Source organism: Centroberyx affinis, unplaced genomic scaffold (assembly GCF_046629955.1).
Source record: "Centroberyx affinis isolate AG114_WGS23_722 - 3 ecotype Tasmania unplaced genomic scaffold, CSIRO-AGI_Caff_v1 ptg003878l_1, whole genome shotgun sequence".
Taxonomy (NCBI): domain Eukaryota; kingdom Metazoa; phylum Chordata; class Actinopteri; order Beryciformes; family Berycidae; genus Centroberyx; species Centroberyx affinis.
In genome coordinates, this window is record NW_027281719.1 from 20,740 (window position 1) to 35,749 (window position 15,010).

Here is a 15,010-nt window from a genome sequence, read left to right on the forward strand (position 1 = left end):
TTAAATATATAGTAAAGCTATCTGTGAGATAGATGCAAAAACAATTATATTATGGTGCATTGTGTTTCCTGGTGACAGAATTCCTTATGGAGGGTAAACTTAAGGGTAAAAATGAATAGTGGATGATTAGACACAAAAACATAACAGAACATACCAACTCAGAAGCATGTTTACTATCTTGTAAATGTCTATTTTTTCCCTATAGCAGCGGCACAATTGTTCCTAAGTGTTAAAGAAATTAAGTTCTTTATAAAAGGAACATAGGAACCCAGAGCAGCAGAGGTTCTCTTCCCCCACATGAACCACCTCCTTTAGAAAAAACATGAATCTCCTCTCTGAAATAGGAGCATGGAGGGGAAGGAGGGAGGAGACAAGAATGAACTTTGGTCGGAGAGGAGGAGGGAGGAGGAGGAGGCGCTAGACGAGAGCAGAGCAGCTGGGTGCTGTACAGGGGAATTAGCTCAAATGGTAGAGCGCTCGCTTAGCATGCGAGAGGTAGCGGGATCGATGCCCTCATTCTCCAGAAGCTTTTTAACCCTTTCAGCCTGCAGCAGGGCCGGGGCTTGGTCACTTGAGCTGCTGTGGCTCTGAGTTCAGCTGTCTGTCAAATGTCACTAATGTAAAATGTGATTCTGTAGTTCTTCAGTCCAGCTCGACACAGCTCTGCCCTGTAGAGCTGCAGCAGCACATCAGTAGTGAAACAGAAAAAACAACCTGCTGTCCTGACAATTTTACTGCAGATAGTATATCATTTAATACATTTTTGTTGATATTTAATATAAACTCTAATAATAACCTTTCACTATGTTTCACCACATGATGCAGTTTTATTAATTACATATTTATTGTAGAATTGATCAATACCACACTGTTGTCTATGGGAAGAGCTGAACCTGAACTGACACAAGTATCCACGATTATGTTTTAATATTTTTATTATTAGTAGTAGTGGTAAAATGTCATTAATATGTGTTATTCTCCTGGGAATCAAGAGTTTTAGTGTCCCATGATGAATTCAGTTTCAGAGGCTTTCCCCCCCTGATGAGATATAAATACATTGAATATCAGCACAAAATATTGTCAGTTTGATAAAAACTATCAGTGTCGCCCTGCCAACTGGAAACAACAGCAGAAGTCAACAAGTGTCTTTCTCTGCAACAACAGGTCACTTTCTCTTTAAGAAGCTCTGACTCCTCCCCCCTGGGGAATCCTCCCTGAGGGGCGGGGCTTACACAGCCTGCTCCCTCACTGCTATTGGACAGGGACCCTGTCACTCCCCAGCGGTCAGCTCTGATTGGCTGTGGGAAAGGCTTCCTGTGTTGATTCAAAGAAACAGGGAGTGAAGTGGAGAGAAAGAAAAGTCTGTAACGGAGAGAGAGAGAGAGAGAGAGAGAGAGAGAGAGAGATAGATAACAGCAGTGTGGGAAGGAGAGAGGAATGCAGAGATTGAACAAGTGGGAGAAAGAGAGATGGAGGGACAGACAGATAAAGTAGACGGGTAGAAGAAGGGCCAGAGGGGAATAGGAGGCGCTGCTGTTTGTTATCAGAGTGGAGGAGAAACGACGGGAGAGAGGAACTGTGAACCGTTAGAGCTGGGAGAGGAGAGGAGGAGAGGAGAGGAGGAGAGGAGGAGAGGAGGGAGGGAGGGAGGAAATGCAGGGAGTTACCCAGCAGCCCCCTGGGCTCTGTGGGGCAGAGGAGGGAGAACAGACTGTTAGACTGAACTGACTGCTGTGAGTAAACTGGAGATACTCTTTATAATCTGTCTGTCTGTCTGTCTGTCTGTCTGTCTGTCTGTCTGTCTGTGTCTCTGTGTTTCTGCCTGTCTGTCTCTCTGTGTTTCTGCCTGTCTGTCTGTCTCTCTGTGTTTCTGCCTGTCTGTCTGTCTCTCTCTGTTTCTGCCTGTCTGTCTGTCTCTCTGTTTCTGCCTGTCTGTCTGTCCCTCTGTGTTTCTGCCTGTCTGTCTGTCTCTCTGTGTTTCTGCCTGTCTGTCTCTGTCTCTCTCTCTCTGTCTCTCTCCTGTTCTCTGTTTTCCTGCCAAGTTGTCTTACTGTACAGTAGTTGATGGAAGTGTTCACTGGTTTCCTGAGCTCTGGTTTGGGACCCAGGATGGGTCATGATGGACCTCAGTAGAAGAGAAGTGAGTGTCTCTACATTGTAAAAGGTTCCTGTCATGAGTGAACAAGGGACATTTATACAAAATCTAAAAGTCTTTATTAGAACATGGCAAGATTAAAACCAACGCATTGTGACCGCTGTGGTTTTTATCAGAGTCACGTCAAGAGGTGGAAAAACACTCAACATACCAGCAGACAAATATAATGCAAAACACAAACTGGTATCACCAACAGAAACTTGATGAGAAAAAATGTATTTGTGGACATAGAAATATCAAGTCAAGTTTATTTGTAGAGCACATTTAAAAACAACTGTAGTTGACCAAGATCAAGCAGAAACAAAACAATCAACCTAAATATCTAAAAAAAAAAAGGTTCAGATCATTTATGCCAAACATGTAAGAGAGAAAAATGCAGCGTCTGGCTTTCAGTGGAGAGTTTTAGTGTCCCATGATGCTCTAAATGTGTCAGAGGCTTTTCACCCTGAGAAGAAAACTGTGGAGGAAACTCTGAATATTTGGCACGGAAATGGTCAAATTGAAAGATTCTGAATATTAGCATAAAATAATGACGCACTGAGTTTAAGATATCAATATTGGCCATCACAGACCCACATCAGTCTAACATCAGTGTACAGGAGAGTCAGACCAGGTCAGTCTGTGGGTCTGTGTTCAGACCCACTGACTGAGCCACAGACAGTGAGCTGATGAGGTCCACTGGACTGCAGGGACGCTCTCATACACACATTAACCAAACTACAGGGTTATGGGACAGTCCATCTGTCAGAAACACCGTTCTGGAGGAAACACTGAATACTTGTAATGTTTTGGATTTTTTGTCATGAAAATGGTCATTTCCGCCTTTATTTGACAGCTTAAAGTAGAGAGAAACAGGAAAGAGTGGCATGGCATGTGACAAAGGTCCTGGGCCGGATTCAAACCCAGGACGCTGGTTTTACCTGGTACAGGTCTACCGGCTCAGCTTCAGCTGTGTTTCTGTTCTGTCTGTTTGGGTCTGATCAGACCTTCAGCTGCTGCGGATCAGGAGCGCTACTCCTGATCAGTGCAATTAAAACAGAACAAAACAAAACAACCTCAGCAAATAAACATCCACAGCCAACAACACAGGTTCTAAAATAATAAGTAAAAAATAAATAAATAAATACAATGTAATTTTGCACTAGAATAAATGTAATTATTGCACTAGATCCAGTAGGTTGCCATAGAAAGACAGTTCATCATATTGCATGTGAGGGATCATTCAATGCTTGTTGGAGTTAGATAGATAGATAGATAGATAGATAGATAGATAGATATATAGATAGATAGATAGATAGATAGATAGATAGATAGATAGATAGACAGATAGATACTTTATAGATTCCGAAGGAAATTCTGGAGTACAGCAGCTTCCAACGTGTACATTACAAAATAGGAAGGTACAAATAAAACACTGAAAAAGCAGGATAAGAGACTAAAACAAATAGGAGTAAACAGAGATAAAAACCAGTCCTGGCAGAGACTGGGAAAGAAAGAAAGTGCCTGTGCAATCTGCAGTATGTGGACAGCTATGCGAGGAGTTAAGTGTGTTTAACTCCAACAAGCATTGAATGACCCTCATGTGCAACAAAATAGAAGATACATGAGCCAATGTGGCTTAAATAAATGTTGGAGAGGTTATCCACAGAACCACTGAGAAGCTTCTATTTGATAACCTACACTCTCAAAGAAAGTGACAGAAGGTACATTTAAGTTCCTCACGGTATAACTTGAGTTGTTTATGGAACAATATGCAAAAAACTAGATAGCTGTGTTCAGTCACCCAGAGGTGAAGCTGTAGATCCGCAGCAGAACAGGCAGACGGACAGAACAGACCGGAGCTGCTGAGCTGCAACCAGTCAGGATCCACAGACAGAGTGTGGAGCTATGGAGGTCCGGGCTCAGACCACTGACACACCAGGACAGGAAATGGTCAAATTTACAGATATGTGCATCATGAAATAAAATAAGTGCTTAACAAAGTAACTTTCTATCGTGCACAACCACAAATATTCAACAAATTTAAAGTTGCTGAATATCAGAGAAAAATACCTGCTATCAGGAGCTTCGATACAAAATCCGTATCGGCCTTCAAAAACCCTTATGGGTCGAACACTAGATGTAACCGACCAATAGGAAAGCGGTGTCTGTTGAGTGATCTGTGTTGTGGTTGGCTCATATCTCCCTCCCAGGCCCATGTGACGGCCCAGTTGGCCAATCGGAGGCAGCTGTTGGCCATGATGAGCAGGAAGCAGCGGGAGCTGGAGGGTCGCCTCGACGACATGCTGTCCCGCATCGCCATGGAGACACAGGAGATCAAAGAGCTGGAGCAACAGCTGACTGACGGTAAGGAGACAACCGACCAATCACAGAGCCTCTCCCAGATTGGAACCCTTTGATTGGCTGATTTCATGTCCTCTCCTCTCTCCTCTCCTCCTCTCCTCTCCTCTCCTCTTCCTCCTCTCCTCTCCTCTCCTCTCCTCTCCTCTCCTCTCCTCTCCTCTCCTCTCCCCTCTCCTCTCCTCTCCTCTCCTCTCCTCTCCTCTCCTCTTCCTCCTCTCCTCTCCTCTTCCTCTTCCTCCTCTCCTCTCCTCTCCTCTCCTCTCCTCTCCTCTCCTCTCCTCTCCTCTCCTCCTCTCAGGTCAGATCTTGGCTAATGAAGCTCTCCAGAAGGATTTGGAGGGAATCATCTCTGGACTTCAGGAGTATCTGGGAGGACTGAGAGAGCAGGTAAGAAGACTGTCTGTCTGTCTGCCTGTCTCTCTCTCTACACTGTCATGCTGTGTGTGTGTGTGTGTGTGTGTGTGTGTGTGTGTGTTGAGTGGAGCTGTAACTCTGTCATGTCTCCAGGCTCGTCGAGCTCAGCAACAGGCCGACAGTCTGCAGGAGGACAACCAGGCTCTGCAGCGCCAGCTAGAGGACACACAGAGACACTGCAGGCAGCTGGAGGACACTGCCAGGACACACAGACAGGTGTGTGTGTGTGTGTGTGTGTGTGTGTGTGTGTGTCAGTACTGCATATGTGAACCTGGATGCATTGTGTGTCTTCCTGTGTATAAACCTCTACAAACATATACTGGAATTTATTGGAAAAACCAAATACAATTAGATATTTAGTAGATTAAAATCTTAAATTATTGTTCAAATCTTATTTTTTTTATATTTCCCTGGTTAATACATATCTTCCTCTCAATGTGCCTCTCTCTTTGTCTCTCTCTCTCTTTCTCTCTCTCTCTCTCTCTGTCTGTCTATCGCGCTCTCTCTCCCTCTCTCTGTTTCTCTCTCTCTGTCTCTCTCTCTGTCTATCTCTCTCTGTCTCTCTCTCTCTCTCTCTCTGTTTCTGTCTCTCTCTCTCTCTCTCTCTCTCTCTCTCTCTCTCTCTCTGTCTATCTCCCTCTCTCTCTCTCTCTCTCTGCTGCAGGACATGTGTGGTCAGCAGGAGGAGCTGTCTGTCTTGCGGAGGGAGAGCCAGGCTCTGAGAGACAGACAGGTTGAGAGCAGCAGACGGGAGGTGGAGCTGCAGGTGGAGGTGCAGCAGCTGAGAGAGGAGCTGGGCAGACAGCTGACCCTGGGACAGGTACCAGACAGCCGGGCACAGAGCTGATGTTTAAAGTGAAGGGTGATGCTGATACAGGATCTGCAGATCTTCCCTCCTCCACAGCTTGGTGCTGTGAAATGTCATGGTTGTCATGGTTTTGTAAAAATCATTTTCTACCAGGGATGTAATGAAAGTTTGTGACACAGAATTTCACGATATAAAAATTTGACCATATGCATGATGGAGTTGAAAAAATATTCGGTCTATTCATCCTGATCAACAGACTGGAATACACTCCTGCAGAGAACAGACTTCAAATGTATTTTTTCTGTGTGTGTGTGTGTGTGTGTGTGTGTGTGTGTGTGTGTGTGTGTGTGTGTGTGTGTGTGTAGCTGGAGTGTGGTGCGTTGCAGGCAGGTCTAGACAAAGAGAGACAGGCCAGAGAGAACGCAGAGTCTCAGCTACAGTCAGCTACTGACACACTGCAGGTCAGTATACACACACATACACACACACACACACACACACAGCTACAGACGCTTATTGAAGCACACACAGCAACTACAAGTGTGTGTGTGTGGGTGTGTGTGTTCCTGCAGGATGAGAAGTCCTCTCTCCAGCAGCTAGTCCAGAACCTGCAGGCTCAGTTGGATCAGACCAGAAACCAGCTGGACCACACAAAAACTCAGTTACACCACACCAGAAACCAGTTTAAAGCGACAAAAACCCAGTTAAACCAGTCCAGAACCCAGTTGGACCAGACCAGAACCTCCATGTTGGATCCTCAGAAGGTTCAGAATCGACTGGAGCAGCTGGCTGAGGCTCTAACCACAGGACAGGACAACTACAGGTACCAGTACTGTAGTATACTACAATACTATTCTAGTAACAGTACTACAGGACGGCTATAGATAACATACCATTACATCACCATAATGTGTTCTTCACCTTCACCTCACTGCTGTAAACTCAGTTCAGCCATGGGATACTGTTCACACTATTCCTCTTCATTTGAACTACCAGCATCTTCTTTACATTAAAGTCAATGGGGAGTGGCTGCAAGGTGGATGGGAAGAGTTGTTTTGGAAACAGGGCAGAGAAAGGTTTGACTTCCACTGACAAATCATCACAGAGGAGGCAGGGCAGAGATGGTGGGCGGGGCGCTGGAGAGGCTCCGCCTACTGACTCCGCCTACTGACTCCACGGTCCTACTGGCAGACTTCAACACACGTTAGCAACGACTTGGAAATTTGTAGGGCATGATGGAGAGGAACGGCCTCCTGATCTGAACCCAGGTGGTGTGTTATTGGACTTCTGTGCTAGTCATGGATCCATAATGAACTCCATGTTTGAACACAAGGAGGTTCATCAGTGAACATGGAACCAGAGCTCCTTGGGCCAAAGGTCCATGATCAAGTTTGCAGTTGTTTCATTAGATTTGAGGCCGAATGTTCTGGACACTCAGGTGAAGAGAGGAGCTGATCACCGTCTGGTGGTGAGGTGGATCAGATGGTGGAGCGGCTGCCGGACAGACCTGGTAAACCCAGATGAGTAGTGAGGGTTTGCTGGGAACACCCGGCAGAAGACTCTGTCCAAAGTTATTCCAGCTTCACCTCAGAGTGAGCTTCTCCTGTATCAGAGGAGGGTGGAGCATGGAGTCAGTATGGACTCTGTTCAAAACCTCCGTCATGAAGCAGCTGCTAGGAGCTGTGGCCAGAAGGTGGGCGGAGTCTGTCATGGCAGCAACCCAACAACCTGCTGGTGGACACTGACAATGAGGGAGGCTGTCCAGCTGAAGAAGGAGGCCTTCATGATCAGGTTACCTCCTGACTTAGTAGAAACATACCAGCAAGCTGAAAAAGCTGCAGCAGCAGTAGGAGGAGAAGCAAAAGCCCAGATATGGGAGGAGTCTGGTGAGTTCATGAAGAAGGACTTTTGGGCCTCAAAGAGGGTCTGGAAAACCGTTCTGAGACTCAGGAGGGGCAGACAGGTCATTGCACAGGCTGATCTCAGCAGGGAAACACTGACTTCAACTGGGGATTTTGTTCAGGAGGCAGAGCTGGAAGATTCTTGACAGAAGTCACTGATGTTGTTAGAAAGCTCCTCAGTGCCGAGGCGCTGGGCTGGATGAGATCCATCCTGAAACCCTGAAGGCTCTGGATATTGTTGGGATGTTGTGGCTAACATCGCTTCAATATTAAGTGGATTTCCAGAACAGGGTGTTTGGACTGGCAGACAGGAGTGATGGTCCCAGCTGAGGAATCACACTGATCAGCATCCTGAGAAAGCCTCTGCCAAGCTGCTGGGAAGGAGATTCAGATTCAGGAGGAACAATGTGGATTTCTTTCTTTCTGTTTGTGTGGCATTAAGTCAAGCTTGTCAAGGTGGGCATCAGACTTCTGACGAGGACTTGTCTCCCCTCTGTTGGTGATCTTCATGGACAGGATATCAAGGTGCAGCCAAGGTTTGGAGAGAGTCCAGTTCAGTGACATTAGGATGATGACACAGGAAAGGAGGAATAGTGTGAACACACACAAACTGTGTCTCTCTGTTTCTTACTTTGCCCCCCCCCCCCCCCCCCCAGTCCTGCAGGTCCAGAGGACATGTTGTCCAGCAGTTTGGAGCGGCTCTACAGGGAGGTGCAGGGGAGCAGGACCAGCAGGGAGCAAGCCCACAACCAGAGTCAGGAACAGATAGCCAGACTACAGGCCCAGCTAGCCCAGAACCAGGACCGGGTAGCCCAGCTACAGGCCCAGCTAACCCAGGAAAAGGACCAGGTAGCCCAGCTACAGGCCCAGCTGGCCCAGAAAAAGGACCAGGTAGCCCAGCTACAGGCCCAGCTAGACCAGGAAAAGGATGACGTAGCCCAGCTACAGGCCCTGCTAGCCCAGGACCGGGACCAGGATCAGGAGGAGCAGTGGAGGCTGAGGGAGGAGCTGGAGAGACTCCGGGACAAACTGCAGAGCTCACAGACCCAGTACAGACAGACTCTGCACAGCTTGGTCAGTATCAGCTGTAACTCTTTATAGGATCAAACTGTTTCTCTCAAAGTCAACCAAAACTATGAGTTTGAATCTCTCCTAATCCTCTGTCAGGAGGCGGAGCTGGAGCAGAGCCAGCTGCAGCTACAGGACGTCCAGGAGGAGAGAGATGCACTGCTGGCTCAGGTCAGAGGTCAGGGGTGAGGGGTCAGGGGTCAGAGGTGAGGGGTCAGGGGTCAGGGTCAGAGCAGCTGGCCTTATTCACAAGCTATTCTCTCAAGGTGTTCAATTATCATAAAAGTTTCCTTCCAAATTTATATACATCCTTTTTTGAAAGCATATTACTTGAAATTCATCCCCATTTTTTCCAAAATGAGTTGGGGGGTTTTTTCATGACAGGAATCATTACTGTAGGAGCCATTTCCAGTGTTTCTTTATATGAAAGACACCAAATTGGTCCAGTAGGGGTCACCATTGTGCTATGGGTCACTATATAGGTAGGAACCTTTGTTCAGGTAACAGGTGTTGCTGGACGGAGGAGCACATACAGTTTTTTGACCCGCCAAGCCACGGCATATGAACGCTTTGTTTGTTGTATTGGTGAAATGTTGGCTTTATCATGGAGATTTATGCACACGTCGGTTATGGATTCTTGCCTTTAACATGTTGAAGACCACAACGGTGAGCAATAAAAAATCCCATCAAAGCAAGCAACAGAAGTTGGACTCTGTTATTTTCCTAGACACTACTAAGCGGTGTTAAGGCGTGCGCGTCAATTATTAGCCCGTCTATGCAGCCCCTCAGTGGCTTTAAGTTTAGGCTTAGCCGCTACATTCAAGTCAAAAAACTATGCTTAGTGGCGCTGGAAGAGCTTCATCGCGTGCGGCAATAGATGTCAGTTCGACCGCTGCAGTTTCCAGCTGAGTGGACGCTGGAAACCGGACATCCAAACGCCGGTTATTCTACCCATCTGAGCCCGGCTGCTACATCCAGCTATCGGCGAGAGGACGCCGATGCCTGCTGCCGTTGGGAGCGTTCAGCACGTTTCATCCTTCGGATCAAGGCCATCCGCCAGTAGGACATCGGGAGCGGCTCTTCAAATGCCGGCAGAGGAGTCGTTCACCGGGATCATCACGGCGCCCAACGGGAGGTATGTGTAGCGCTACAAATTGCAATGAATGGCCATTCATGTTTGTGTGCACACAATGTTCGCTACGTATAGTGGCGTAAATCCAATGCATTGGTGGTCGAAAAGGGAGGACAATTGACTTTATTAACTTGGTAACGATCAAGCGTGCTTGGGGAAAAAACATTATGGATGCACGTGAAACTATGGACAGGCCCGCTGAGGCTATTGCGCAATCAGCTGAATCGAACAGTATCACGAATGACGCTGATACACAAAAGGACAAAGAAAAACGTGTTGTAAAATTAACTGCTAAAGCGTTTGCAGAAAAGCTGGAAAGGTTGCAAAATGCTAGGAAAGGTAAGCTAAATAAGGCTAGTAAGTTAAGAGAAAATATGCAAGGGCTTATGCAAAAAAGAGGTAAAAAATCAGAGGTACAATGTGCTCTTGATGATCTTGTCAATGTGTGTGATGAAGCAAAAGGTATTCATGGTTCTTTGATGGGTATGTTACCTGTTGATGAAAAAGAAAAGCATGACATATGGTTCAAAGCAAAAATGATATCTAATAATGAATTTATTTCTGATGTGGAAAGATGGGTATCATGTGCTGAACATGCATTTAAGGGTGACAATGATGATGATGGTATTAATCCAGAGGACAGTGTGTCAAATGTTGCTAGCAAACCCTCAAGCAGCAGGAGTTCACGTAGCGGAAATTCTAGCACTACTTCCTCTGCAAGAATCAAAGCAGAGGCGGACAGAGTTGCGTTGCTTGTTCGTGCAGCAGCTTTAAAGGAAAAGCATGCTTTGGAGGAACAAGAGCAACAGCTGAAAAGGAGAAGAGAACAACTTGAGCTAGAATCCATGCTAGCTGCATCCACTGCTAAATTAGCAGTTCTACAGGCCTCTGACGTTCAAAGGTTTTCCAAAGCATCATCAAATGCAATGAATTCATACCTGGACAAAGAAAAAAGGGCAGCAACTTCAAACAGTCTCAACCCGATGGCAAAGGAGTACAAGCCTGTAAATCAGAGCAAAACACAGCAAAGTAAGGATTGGTCACTTCCAGCAAGTAACCCACCACCAACTGTTGAGCTGCCTCAGGGGGCTAGTCAGCAATGCACAGCTGGACCAAAGGAGTGGACTGATTCAGAAATGCAGAGTTGCCATCACAAGTCGCAAGTGGATGCACTGTCACAGCTTTTGGAACCCTCCCTATTCAATGCTCAGCCAGTGGATGAAAGGCATCTTGGAAACATTTGCACCATAATGCAAAGGCAAAATGAAATAACATCAGCCCTTGTCCAACAGCAACGTTTAATGTTATTGCCAGCAAGAGCTATTCCATTATTTGATGGGGATCCTCTTCAATACATTTCCTTTAAACGAGCATTTGAGCAAGGAGTGGAGGAAAAGGTCAGCAGAGGTGATTGTTTATATTACCTGGAGCAGTTCACTAGAGGGCAGCCAAGGGAGCTGGTGCGTAGCTGCCAGCATATGGCTCCTGATCATGGCTATGATCAAGCAAAACAGCTATTGCAAGAACACTTTGGCAATGAATACAAAATTGCCACTGCATACATGGAAAAGGCATTGGCTTGGCCTTCAATAAAGTCAGAAGACGTGAATGCATTACAAGCCTACTCTCTTTTTCTGCGGTCATGCTGTAACGTCATGGAGAATCTGCAGTACATGCAAGAATTGGACATGCCAAGCAACATGAGAGCAGTCATGTCTAACTTGCCATTTAAACTGAGAGAGCGATGGAGAACCATTGCACATGGTATACTGGAAACATCTAAACGCAGAGCTCTGTTCAAAGATCTGGTTGCATTCATCGAAAAACATGTCAGAATCCTATCAGACCCTTTATTTGGCGACATTCGGGATATACCATCTGGAACAACTGGTTCAAAGGTTGTCAATAGGCTGAAGTCACAGCCAGGAAATAAATTTAAAGGAAACAGCTTCGCCACCACCATTGCACCTGTGCAATCAGTTGAGAACTCAAGAGACTTACCAGCACATGGCTCTACAGTGAAGTCAACTTGTGTTTGCTGTGCTCAAGGTCACTCATTGGAAGAATGTCAACATTTTAAAAGGAAGAAGCACAGAGATAAAATAGGCTTTCTAAAGGAGAAAGAGCTTTGCTTCGGCTGCTTATGTGCTGGGCACAGGAGTCGAGACTGCGATAAGCGTTTGACCTGCAGGATTTGTGGTCAAAACCATCCCAGTGTGCTTCATATTGACAACAGGGACAGAGCCAACACAGACACAGAACATTCCAAGGAGCTGGTAGCCTGTAATATCACAGCATCTCATAAAACCTGTGGTCATACAGGGGCCGGGAAGGATCGCTGTCTTCTCTCTATCCTACCAGTCCAAGTCAAGTCCATCAAAGGAGACCAGATAATACACACCTATGCATTTTTGGATCCTGGCAGTTCAGCCACTTTCTGTTCGGAGCATCTCATGCAAAGGCTCAATCTTGCTGGTAGACAAACCCGCTTTCTCCTACAAACCATGGGACAGGAAAAGGTTGTGCCAGCATATTCATTGTCAGGCTTGGAAGTGTCTGGTTTGGAGACCAACCTCTTCTATAAGCTCCCAGAAGTCCTCACCCAGAAGAAAATGCCTGTAAGTACAGACAACATTGTGACTGAAGGAGATTTGGCAAAATGGTCATACCTGTCAAAGGTACAAATTCCCAGCATAAAGGCTAACGTTGACCTGTTGATTGGAAGCAACGCTCCCAAGATGTTGGAACCTTGGGAGGTCATTAACAGCCGTGGGGAGGGCCCTTATGCTATAAGAACAGCATTGGGATGGGTCATTAATGGTCCTTTGCAAGGAAATGACAGCAGCTTGGAAGCTGAGTTCCCTGCAGCAGTTGTCAACAGGATTTCTGTGTGTAGGTTGGAAGAAATGCTGAATATGCAGTACAACCATGATTTCAACGAGAGAGCTACGGAGGAGAAAGGGCTATCAAGAGAGGACATCAAGTTCATGGAGCTTGTGGAAAATTCTGCAACACTTGAAGAGGGTCATTACAGCCTGAAATTGCCCTTTAAGAAGGACAATGTATCTCTGCCCAACAACTTCTCTGTGGTGAAGCAAAGGTTACTTGGCCTGAAGAGGAAGTTCCTGAACAGTGAACAGTTGTATGAGGAGTACAAAACGTGTCTCAACGAGGTGATTAGTAAGGGCTATGCAGAGCAAGTACCTACACAGCAGCTGGATCGTGGCAGTGGAAAGGTGTGGTATATTCCTCACCATGGTGTATATCATCCAAGGAAGAGGACTCTGCGGGTGGTATTTGACTGTGGTGCGGCATTCAAGGGTACATCATTAAACCATCAGCTCTTGCAAGGTCCCAACCTTACAAGTACATTGCTTGGAGTCCTCCTTAGATTCAGACAGGAACCTGTGGCAGTCATGGGCGACATACAAGCAATGTTCCATCAGGTCAAGGTTGCAGAGGAGGACAGAGACTTTCTGCGCTTTTTGTGGTGGCCAGAGGGAGATCTGACCAAGGAAGTGGCAGAGTTTCGTATGACTGTCCATCTGTTCGGTGCTGTGTCCTCTCCGAGTTGTGCTAGCTTCGCTCTGAGGAAAACGGCAGATGACAATCAATCCGACTTTCCAGCTGAAGTGATTCAAACAGTCAAGGAGAACTTTTACGTTGACGATTGTTTGAAGAGCATGGTCTCGGATGGGGAAGCTGCCCTCATGGTCAAAAATCTAATTGCTCTCTGTCAGAAGGGAGGTTTCACTCTGACAAAGTGGATCAGCAACAATCGCACCATGTTGCAAACTCTTCCTGAGGAACGCAGAGCTAAAGATTTGAATGCACTGAATCTGGATAGAGACAAACTTCCTGTAGAGAGAGCTCTTGGTTTGCAGTGGTGTGTTGAGACTGATGCATTTAAGTTCAAAATGGAGGTCCATCAAAAGTCTTGCACCAGACGTGGAATGCTGTCTGTGTCTAGTTCTGTGTATGACCCTCTGGGTTTTCTTGCACCAGTTGTGCTGCCTGCCAAGATTATGCTGCAAGAGCTTTGCAGAAGAAACTTTGGATGGGATGAGACCATACCCCAGGACATCTTGCATCAGTGGACAAGGTGGATGGAAGAGCTGGATATGCTGTCGGAGTTTAAGGTTGAAAGGTGCATTAAACCTAAGGGCTTTGGACATCCCAGACATGTTCAGCTTCATCACTTTTCGGATGCTAGTGAAGCAGGATATGGAGCCGTCACTTATCTCAGGATGCAGAATGACGGAAGTGACATCCATGTTGCATTCCTGATGGGCAAGGCCAGAGTTACACCTTTAAAGACTGTTACTATTCCTCGCTTAGAGCTGACTGCTGCTGTCCTTGCTGTTCGCATCGACCTGATGCTGAAGGCAGAGCTGAAGCTCCAGTTACAAGAGTCAGTCTTTTGGACAGATAGCACTTCTGTGCTGAAGTACATAAGGAACGAGGACAAGCGTTTCCATACCTTTGTGGCAAACAGGGTCGCGGCTATTAGAGGAGCCACCACAACTTCACAATGGCGGTATGTCAGCTCCAAGCAAAACCCAGCGGATGATGCATCCAGAGGAGTGAGGGTTGGAGACTTTGTTCATGACAACAGGTGGATTGAGGGTCCAAAGTTTTTGTGTAAACCAGAAGGGGACTGGCCAGCAAAGGTGGTAGAGACTACGATGGAAGCAGATGACTTGGAGGTCAAGAAGGAAGCCATGGTGAATGTTGTTAATGTGGAGGGCTCACCTGATGCCACTAGTCGGCTAATGGCCTACTTCTCAAATTGGATGAAGCTCAAGGTAGCAGTTGCCTGGTTCCTTAAGCTGAAAAATACTCTTTTGGAAAGGAGTCACAGGAGGAGGGAGTCGGAGGCGTCTGATGCCAGCAGGCAGAGACTAGACAATAGTGTCATGCGGCAAGACAAGCAAGGGGTTAAAGACAGGCCAGGAGGACAGGCTTTGTCTACAAATGATCTTTTGGAGGCCGAGCTTGCTATCATTCGGTACTGTCAGCAGCAAGGATTTGCAGAAGAGATTGCTACGTTGTCATCTGGGAAAGCTACAGTGAGCAGACAGAGTATTATCTACAGGTTGGATCCATATTTGGATAATGGGCTCCTGAGAGTTGGAGGGCGGTTGACTAAAGGCTCCTTGCCAGAGGAAACTAAACATCCACTCATCCTC